Source organism: Rhipicephalus sanguineus, unplaced genomic scaffold, assembly GCF_013339695.2.
Source record: "Rhipicephalus sanguineus isolate Rsan-2018 unplaced genomic scaffold, BIME_Rsan_1.4 Seq4248, whole genome shotgun sequence".
Classification (NCBI taxonomy): Eukaryota; Metazoa; Arthropoda; class Arachnida; order Ixodida; family Ixodidae; genus Rhipicephalus; species Rhipicephalus sanguineus.
In genome coordinates, this window is record NW_023615220.1 from 29,701 (window position 1) to 39,916 (window position 10,216).

Consider the following 10,216-nt stretch of genomic DNA (forward strand, 5'->3'; position numbering starts at 1 on the left):
TAGTATACAAGTACCTACATAGCGCTATCTAGTCTTCTTGCGAAAATTGGTGCCTGTGCATCTGGCCACATTCCTTCGGCAGTGATAAGCGCACGTGAGAAGGGACAAGTTTACGGGGAAAAAAAACCATTTGCCTTCCCAATGGCGTTGATTCAATCTACAAAGCTTGTGAAAAACCTTGGGCGCTTGCCAGCTTTTTGTAGCAATAATTATGTAAATTGTAGTGGAATGAATAATCCGTTTACTCCCTCGGAAATCTCGAAATCTGCGGAAGAATTACGAGGCGGAGAATTGTGATAACGTATTTCAGGCAGGAAGAGATAACTAAGTGTTAATGTGCCTGTCTTACGCTATTGTTAGCACGATACGCTATCACGATACGCTATCTTACGCTATTGTTAGCACCATATAGCGCATCCACGGATTTTCGTTGTTGACAACGACGTAAGATAAAGGTGGCCAATCAAGGTGATGACGTTATCAAAAGCGTTAGCGGGTCAATCCTAGCTGATAAAAGCTCAGGACAAGTGTTCTCTAAGATATAATATAGTAGAAACTCAGTTTAACGAAGTGATGTCTACGCTCGACTTATTTTGTTAAATCAGGAATTGCGTCATATCGAGAGAGATAGATTTTTCGGACTTTCGAACTCTAATATTGTAACGCAGCGACTCCCAAAAGCTACCACGGCATCGTTTTTGCCCGCAATCCACACCTGCGCGTGTGAAAAGACCGCGACGGTGGCCCGAACATGGGGACACTGACTGGGCGATGTTGGCCAGGTGGGCGGTGACATGAGGCTGTTACAGGCTACCAATATGTGATGACGCGGAGAACGGAGGGAGTGTGTGAGCAGGCCGAGCGATAAAGTTGAGAGATGATCAGTGCTATCTGTCGCATAAACTACGAAATAAAGAAAGCAACGACCGCCGCCTCTAGCACCATCCGGCATATACGGCACATCCGGTACGTAAGTGCATGGCCGCCGCCTACAGCCTGGTCACAGTAAAGCTATGGCCGTAACTACGGCGCCTATATGGCTTAACACGTTATCGTTGGAGCGCATTCTCGAAGAAAAACCCGCCTCTGTCAAAACTGGAAAGAAATCAAGCCAGTTATTAAAAAAAAATCTTCGTTAAACCGGGCTTGTCGGCCACATTATTGCGTTAACTCGGGTTGGTGGCAACACTGTACCCTCTGGGCGATTGCCGGGAATTTCTTCGTTAGATAGAGAACATCAAGTATTAACTGTAGTGCTATTTCTAAAGCGGGCGGATAACGAAGCTTTCACAATCAAAGGAATGAATCTTGCTAATGATGTCCCATTACTGCCAATATGGTAGGGAGTATTAGAGATGCTATCTAGTTGGTGTGATTTGACTTCAGACATAATTAGCGCAAAAAAGGGCAAATGACAAGGTGAAGAAAACAGACGGCGCTAAACTTCAACTGATGATTTACTCGCAGAAAAAACATAGTTCACAATATATAATTCACAGCATGGCGGCGCGGTAGCTTCTGTGTTTCTTTATTAGGATAAAACGAGCGCAGTAGAAATGTGCGTGCCGCAGGGAGCCGACGTACCAGATCCGTATAGTTAGTGCAGTGGTTAGTCAGCACATTCTGTAGTTAGCCTATACGCTTTGACGTTGAACGGAAAAAGTGAAACAGGAGGAATGGCGGAAGGGAGGGGGGATTATTTTAAGCACAGTTCAGAACAGAAGTCCAGATGGTGATTACCTGTGTGCAGAACTCGCGAGGCTCCTGTCTGTGAAAAAAGTTTAACACCGAGTGCCATTTCCGGGTAGCAGTTGTTTTTGCTACCGTGTTAGCCTTTGGTTGGGCTCGTGGGAAATGAGCGCGCGTGAAGTAGGACCTACGGTTTGGGGATGAGTGCAGGTGAAATCAGCGAGCTGGACATGGGGCTAAAGGGTGTTTTGCATTCCGACACAACGAAGTCGTTAGTTAGCTCCATAACAACGTTCCGTCTTCATTGGTATTTCCCTAAAAAAAAAACAAGAAAAAAAATCCGCTCTCTCCACTGAGCTAGAAAGCAAGCCAGACGCCCCCATTCGCATTAGCCAGTGGTCCTATGTGAACGACTGCAACTCTGTCGCCAGCGTGCGCCTCACAAGCATGAAATTCCTGGCTCGTTCATTACGTTGAAAGCATCGTCTCGAACCTTCGCTGCAATCTGTTTTACTGCACGATCGATAGAGGAGTAAAACTCTTACCAGAAGAAAGTATGTTAAAGCTCAAGCCAACCATAACGTTTTCACCGCCTTGCTGTGATTTTACCTGACTGCTGTACCGTTCTGTGAGGCGCGTTTCCATATTTTAAACAGCTAAATAGCAAAACTTTCGGCCGCCGTCACATGCAAGATAGTCACTTGACCTGGGTATGAACGTCACGTTTGACGTCCCTGGTAGAACGGCACATCGTCGTCGACTCTAGTTCTGGCAGCAGTGATGCTGGCAAAATAGTGAAAACCGCGAACAGGCACGGCGTCGGTTCAGGCGTGAACATCAGGCGTGCACGTCACGCACCCCCACTGAGCTTTTGCTTTTCAGTTCACGTGCTTGCGTGATCCCGGCTTTGCATGCACTTTTATTGGCCATTTCTGTGGGTGCAGCTCGATCAAAAGTTTCTGACCATTATCCTACACTCTTAATCTAGTTCCAGATAAGTTCCAGCTAGTAAGCGGAACTTTTTTGCAAAAAAGTTCCGCTTATGTAGGCGCAGCTAGTGCTCCAGATAAAGCTCAGCTATGCGGAACAGTGTTCGGTTACTTCCACTGGGCCCTATGCGCTCCAGCGTCCCACTTACCAGCTGGATCAGAGTTCCAGCAGCTAGGTCTGTTTTAATAGCCCTATTGAACGCTCTTTGTAGAACGTATATATATATATATATATATATATATATATATATATATATATATATATATATATATATATATATATATATATATATATTAAAAGAAATTGCACTGTTACAAAATCTATGTGAGGCTACAATTGTGATAGCTTTCGCCCATGCTTCACATGGGCATGATCTGAAAGCTGAAGCCTATTGCTGATGGCACTCAACCCTATGAAATAATACTCGCAGCATAACAGTACTGCTAACAAGGCCTGCTATTCCGGCTGGCAGTACAACATCAGTAAGATGTGTGGAAAACACTTTTGACTCCTTTATTTTGCAGAAAACCTTTTGCAGCATGGTGAGATGGAGACAAGTACAGCACATACAGGCAATGCAAGGCCAGACTAGAAACTCATGAGTAAACTATAGTACACAAGTCAGTACGATGAACATCAGCACACTTGGAATGAACACGAAACCTACATATTCAGTTTTCAGCCCGGTCAGCCTTGTGGCTTGTCCTCGTGAGGCAGCTATTCAGCTGCTTGAACAAAGCTTTCAGCCGATGTGACATAAAGCATTGCTCAAATGTGTTGTTCTTTACTAGGATGGTTTGCAACAACCCTAAAGTTTATCCAAACGCATGCGGATACGAGATGAAGTATGAAACAAAAAGTCAAACGCAAAATCAGTCCACGTTCAACGGAACATCCAGGCACAAGGCGCACAGTGTGTTTCTTGCATACAGTTCTTTCTGATCCAGGTTCCATGATAACACACGGCCCTAGAAGAAGCTTGCTGGTATCATGCTGGTCCTAAAAAAAGTTTATTGCATCCCAATGTAAAGCCTTATCATGTAGCAGTTTTATAACATTTCCACCATAATATAACAAGCGCACTGTTTTGAGCCACTCTTAAAGGTTGCAGATAAACATTAACCTCCTCAAATAATAAAATATATTAAGTCACATGTGGCAATCTACACTGAATAACAACAAGAAATGTGGAAAGGAAAGCTTATTAGTGGGTTACGTTTTTATTTATTGTTATTCAGGGCAACTTTATACATTTATGACAGGCCAAATAAACCATAAACTTAGAAGACTAGACTGTTTGGCGAGTTGGTAATTCATGATGAATGAAAATAGCGCGAACAAACGTAAGACAAGACAAAGAAGGCTACAGCACAAGCTCATACTAACAACTGAACTTTTATTAGAAAGAAGAAAATATATAGGAAGCCCAAACCACATATTCGCCACGGAAAGAACCAAAACCCTCAGATGTGCGCATTCAGGTACCTTATCTCTGCCTTATTTAACGCAAGGGAAGGCTTTGCCACACAGTCCCCCATCTCCAGCTTTCAAATGAAATAAGCTTCAACGGGCTCACGTGACGTCTGGTCCCTATGACGTGTGAGCACTTTGGCATCAGACAAGCCAGGAGTACACCTACACTCACGGCAGTGCAGGGCCAAATTTGACGAAGGCTGACCATTCAAAGATCGACGGTGATCTTGCAGGCGCGCATTCAGACAGCGGCCTGTCTCTCCTATATAGCATTTACCGCACGTGAAAGGCACCTGATACACAACTCCCTTGCCACAAACCGAAGGGCTGTTCCTGTGTTTCACCTTACATTCATGCCATTTCTGCGCAGTCCCGTCCACCTTCCTTTCAACCGTGGCGCATACTCTACCAAGCTTATTCTTAGCCGAAAAAACAACATCAATATCATATCTAGCACCAACCTTCTTGAGAAGATGGGAAACACCGTGCAAGAAAGGGATGGGAAACACTGTGCAGAAATGGCATGAATGTAAGGTGAAATAGAGGGACAGCCCTTTGGTTTGTGTCAAGGGAGTTTTGTATCAGGTGCCTTTCACGTGCGGTAAATCCTATATAGGACAGACACGCCGCTGTCTGAATACGCGCCTGCAAGATCACCGTCGATCTTTGAATGGTCAGCCTTCGTCAAATTTGACCCTGCACTGCCGTGAGTGTAGGTGTACTCCTCGCTTGTCTGATTCCAAAGTGCTCGCACGTGATAGGGACGTGATAGGGCCTTTCACGTGCGGTAAATGCTATATGGGACAGACAGGCCGCTGTCTGAATACGCGCCTGCAAGATCACCGTCGATCTTTGAATGGTCAGCCTTCGTCAAATTTGACCCTGCACTGCCGTGAGTGTAGGTGATTCCAAAGTGCTCGCACGTGATAGGGACCAGACAGCACGTGAGCTCGTTGAAGCTTTTTTCATTTTGAAAGCTGGAGATGATTGTGTTGCAAAGCCTTCCCTTGCGTTAAATAAGGCAGAGATAAGATACCTGGATGCGCACATCTGGGGGTTTTGGTTCTGTTCGTGGTGAACATGTGGTTTGGGCTTCCTATATATTTCCGTCTTTCTAATAAAAGTTCAGTTGTCAGTATGCGCTTGTGCTGTAGCCTTCTTCGTCTTGTCTTACGTTTATTCGCGCTATTTTTCATCATACACCATAAAACTTAATGGACTGCAAAGAACCATTTATTTTAAGGTGTTTTTAAGTATGTTTAAGCTGTTGTGAATATCAAACTTATCTGTAGCAAAGCCCCGTTGGTGTGCTCACTGGCATTATATTTTTATTAGCCATTGTTCCTAGAAAGGATTAAGCACCTCAGTGCAATGAATTAATGCCACCTTATTTATGTTTCCTCCCAGGTGCTCACCATAGATATTAAAGCAAATTCTGATTTTTTAGGACGTAGATAGCTGTCAATATGAACAGAGCTGCTCAAGCTGACCTTTTCCAGCATTCTATGAAGTTCACTTTCCATAGTGTGCAATGATGCCCCAAACCTAATCTCAACCTCCATGCCAACTGAAAAGACAGTACACACGGCACTCAAATGTCACATTCATTAGGCACATAGCTTTTCATAAAATAAATGTCTTAAGAAACACTCAGTGTATAAGTTTTTGAGTTAAGGTGGTTTGTTCTTGGGCACATTGAAAACTTCCACTGAGCTCTTTTTAAATTGGTGAAGCTTACATACTTTGTAACAGAAGCCCCATTTTTCAACAATCTATATTTCGCGAAAAACGGTTACTTTCAATCTATGTTTTTTTGCTCTCTTGCTAACAGCATAACTGTACGAATCACTCGGATTTGGCCTGTTCTAGTGATGCTTCCCGCCTTTTGCTTTTCATGCACCGTGCTTTGCAAATGGACTATGCACTAAGCATGTATACTCAGGAGCCTGTGCATTGAAAAAAGCATGCGGACAAAGGTGTGAACGCTGCTGTTTTTAGTAGTGAAATGAAAATTTATTGGAAGAACATTTCGTTCAGAAGCAGCTTAAGAAAAAGACAGTTCACAATTGTGAAGCCATACATGCATAATGTTACATGTTTATGGAGATATGCTTACCACAGCTGCATTCAGAAGGTATACAGGGAGCTCCTCAACTGGATTTTTGCTGCCGTATTTGAATGGTTGCACGCAGCAACATGTTCATTCTTGAAAGATCAATTCGATCTGGGTCTGTGAGAGTTTCTGAAATTGCCTGTGAATCAGTAAGAAATATTACGTAAGTGCTATGCCACAAATACCCGTGAATTAGGTCACAATAATTATTCAAACAATGGCATCCAAGATGCATGCCATTAATGCATCTGCAGAAACAATGGTATACGTGCAGTGCTGACTTAATATGAAACCAAAAATTTTTTTCCCAGAGCAAATGAAAATGACCAGGAGGACTGGCTAAAAATTGTGGCCCTCACCCTTAGCTCACGCTGTGCTTCAGCGCACGAGATATCAGTTGTTTGTTCAGAAGTGTTAGAGGTCAGTGCAAAACGTGGTTTAATTCGCAATTTCCGGGTCTTTCTTGAGCTGCTGACTGAACGCATGAACCCAATCTGCAAAAAAACATATATGTAACACTAACACAAAAAAAACCTGCTATTTAGTGACAACTTTTTGGAAATGTCCAAGAAACCAAATATTTTCTCATCGTTACATGCCAGAATAGCACTTTCAAATATATTCGGTGTTCACTGTATACTGAAGCTGTGGCCAATTTTCGGCAGCAGAACACCACGTTGAACAAGATATAGCTGCAACATTAAATTGATTTTTCGCTGTGCTTCATGACAGCTGTTGTGATCACGCAGCCACTTCATTTAAAAAACAAAGCAACTAACGCTTTTTGATAGCAACGGCCAGGAATGCTTCAACCAAGCTCACCCATCCAAGCTGCTGAAGTTCCTTTTCTTTCCATACCATTCGTGGATAAGCTTCATGTAGAGTTTCTGCAAAGGCACAGTAGTTCCACCTTCTGGCCGCAGGGTTAGAGCTTTCAATCAAATTGTTCTACCTGAAACAGAATTTGTGTAATGCTCATGAAGTGCCTTAACTATGACTACGCCTCCAAGGACAAGTTATGCAATTTTTAATCACTCCAGCAATTCAGTGACTTCATCTCTTAGGTGTGCTGTCATGCGGCGGCGTGCCATAGTAAGCATTTCTTGGCCATGAAGCAGTGGATTTAAGCCCGTAAAGAAAGAGGGAAGTTTTTATCCCACTTCCGACAAGGTTCCCTGGTGGTTTCTTATGCATGGAATAATAAACACAATAAGGGACACAAATTATTAAATAATAGTTCATAGTAATTTTATTTTAAAACAAGACATCTGAAAAATGTTAACAGTAATGTTTGTCAACAGAAGTATTTTCACAAACAATGATATATGGATGAATACTACAGGGACAGCTTTTCACTGGTCAAGTTTTACTTAGGCTCCAAATGTTTGACTTAAACTAAGAAAGATAAATACAGCTGAGAGTATGATGAAACACTTTCTCAAATTATTAATAACCAAACACACTTTTTGTGTACGGAACTTATATAAATCCACTCAACAAAATAATGAATACTTCCCAGATGCAGCCGTTAATCAAAGAGCCTAACAATAGCCAAGTACAATGCTGGTTAAGAAATTGTAGGACAATTGTTACGGCAACGAAGCATAACAGCGCGAGAAACAATAAAAAATGCAGCCATGCTCGTATACATACACAGGCTAAAGCAGTCAAAACTTTTTTTTAGATGTGACTGTTTCATGGCTTCTCTCCCTCAAAACAAAATAATTCAAATTTGAGTAAAAAAATTCCATGACCATAACATGGTAAACAAAGAATACCTGATTCAAAAACTGAACAATATTGACTATTTTCAAAAACCCGGCATCTCCAGAAGCTGCCTCAGTCGTTCACTTTAGGAACAACATTGTCGCACATTATTTTTTGTACTGATTGGCCAACAGAATTTTGTGAAGAAACTGGCAAGCCTGCGTGAACAAAGGTCTAGACGGGACAGTATGATGCGGCCCCCGGTACGACGCGACGACCCCCCAACTCGACGCGAGAACCCCCCCTCTCGACGCGAGGACCCCCCCTCTCCTACATCGCCACTTCTTTTATGAAGGTCGACATGGTAGTGTTGGCCTTAAATGAGGTTTTGCTGTTAGCGTATGTTTGTAAACTGCAACCTCGTCACATGCGTGCTGAAAATAAACATGATTTTTACTTCAATTTTGTACATTATTGTAAATTCACCAGTTTTCTGGCACCCCCCTCCCTCCCCCTCCCCGCCTTAGACATGCCGTCCGGACCCGCCGTGTCGACTTCGTGCAACTCGGCCCTTTGCCTCAAAAGTTTGCCGACCCCTGCTCTAGTCGGTACCGCCACAGCAAGTTCGTTATTACGTTAGCTGCAGTGGGCCATAACATGCTCACATAAAACTGAATGCTTTAAAAACGTGTCTTGGTTGTGTGGGAAGTAGCGCTACAAAAAATAATTTTCGGTTATTATTCTCAGATAAGTTCGCGCTAGGCTCGAGCGCTTTTTGAAGAGATTGCAGCAGCAGTTGCACCAAACGATACCACGCCAAATAAAAAAGTCGAACCTCGCATCAAACACTACGCTGAGCAATACGTTGTAGCATTTGCCACCGTAACTCTGTAGCCTCCACAACGCTCCGCTAGTAAACGCTTGTCGGCTATAGCGCGCTCTTTTCTCACAAAAAAATGTAGTCATGAAGTCTCTGAGCGCGATGCGTACCATTTCGCTGGAAAGACTGCAGAGGTCAGCCAGGAATGCAAGAAAGGCGAGCGCGAATTCTGCTAGCTCGCTTACGAGCGCTATTATGGAAGCAAACGATGTCATTCACTGAAACTCCCCTACAAAAACTGTTTAATATAGGAAACCTCTCAGTGACCCGAGTTCACAGCTGCGCGCACCTAACCGGAACACTGTCCCTGCCGTCAATGACATTCTAAAGTTCGCAATTTCTCAGCTGATGTTGCACATAAAAGAGCTACATGGGGCTACGAATACGCTATTTACAATTGTCTGTGCGTTCATGCAGCCTTCTACAACACGCGTAAACTTTTTTCATTATGCTGCTGCCGTTGAAACGTTCAAGCCACACAAAACATTACGAGATGAAAGCCAACGGGCAGAATGGCGGAAAGCATGCCGGGGATCCCCATTTATACCCCGACTCGTCACTAATTTAGAAGCAGTATAAACGTTCACCACTCACCTGAAGTGACCGCTGAATGAAACGCCAGGAGCGTAAACAGAAAAACTTGTGAACGATGGTCCAAGAATATCCGGAACTATGTAGACAAGCATGATCAAATCTTCGACAAAGCACGCACGTTCACCGGCACAAAAAACGGCGGGGCGGCAGGCTCGGGCAAGCTTCTATTGCTTCTATAGTGCTGTGTCTCAGTAAGTGGAACTAGCGAAGCATTTGCCACCGTAACTCTGTAGCCTCCACAACGCTCCGCTAGTAAACGATTGTCGGCTATAGCGCGCTCTTTTCTCACAAAATGCGCTGCAGGGAGACACGGAGGCGCTGCAGTCGTTTCTTCTCCGGCGTCAGTCCAGATCTTGGTGTGCTTTGTTCCGTTGCAGCACTGTAGTGGTTTCGTAATCGGAGAAAGCGGTGCGCTAAATGTAGTTTATTCTTCGTACGGACGCGCACGTTGCATTTTTTGTAGAAGGCGCGACTGCGAAAGGCAGGTTATACCCTAACGGTTTAATTAAGTTTTTTTCTCATTTTTATTCGCTTGCATTGCCACGGGGCTAAACATTCAAAATGAGTATAAATACATGCACGAAGGACCGTTTGAGGCAAATACGACATAAGCCATTTATCAAAAGTGTAGTTCATGTACCCATTAACCTGGAAACGGTGTGTCTTATTGGCTTTTGTATTAAGAGCTTCTGTTTTCTATATAATGTGAACGAAAGAGAAAAAGGTGAGAACTGGTATAAGAATTTACTTACGTCGGCGGAGATGAGAAA

General features: G+C 43.5%; 1 long non-coding RNA gene across 1 annotated transcript; it reads right to left on the reverse strand.

The window, feature by feature from the left end:
• Positions 1 to 6,319: 6,319 nt before the first annotated feature.
• Positions 6,320 to 9,526, reverse strand: LOC119377252 (uncharacterized). Its single transcript, XR_005180790.1, has 4 exons — positions 9,447 to 9,526; positions 7,088 to 7,217; positions 6,625 to 6,759; positions 6,320 to 6,404 (listed from the first exon to the last, which is right to left on the reverse strand). It is a non-coding gene; the product is annotated as an uncharacterized LOC119377252 (long non-coding RNA).
• Between the last annotated feature and the right edge of the window lie 690 nt (positions 9,527 to 10,216).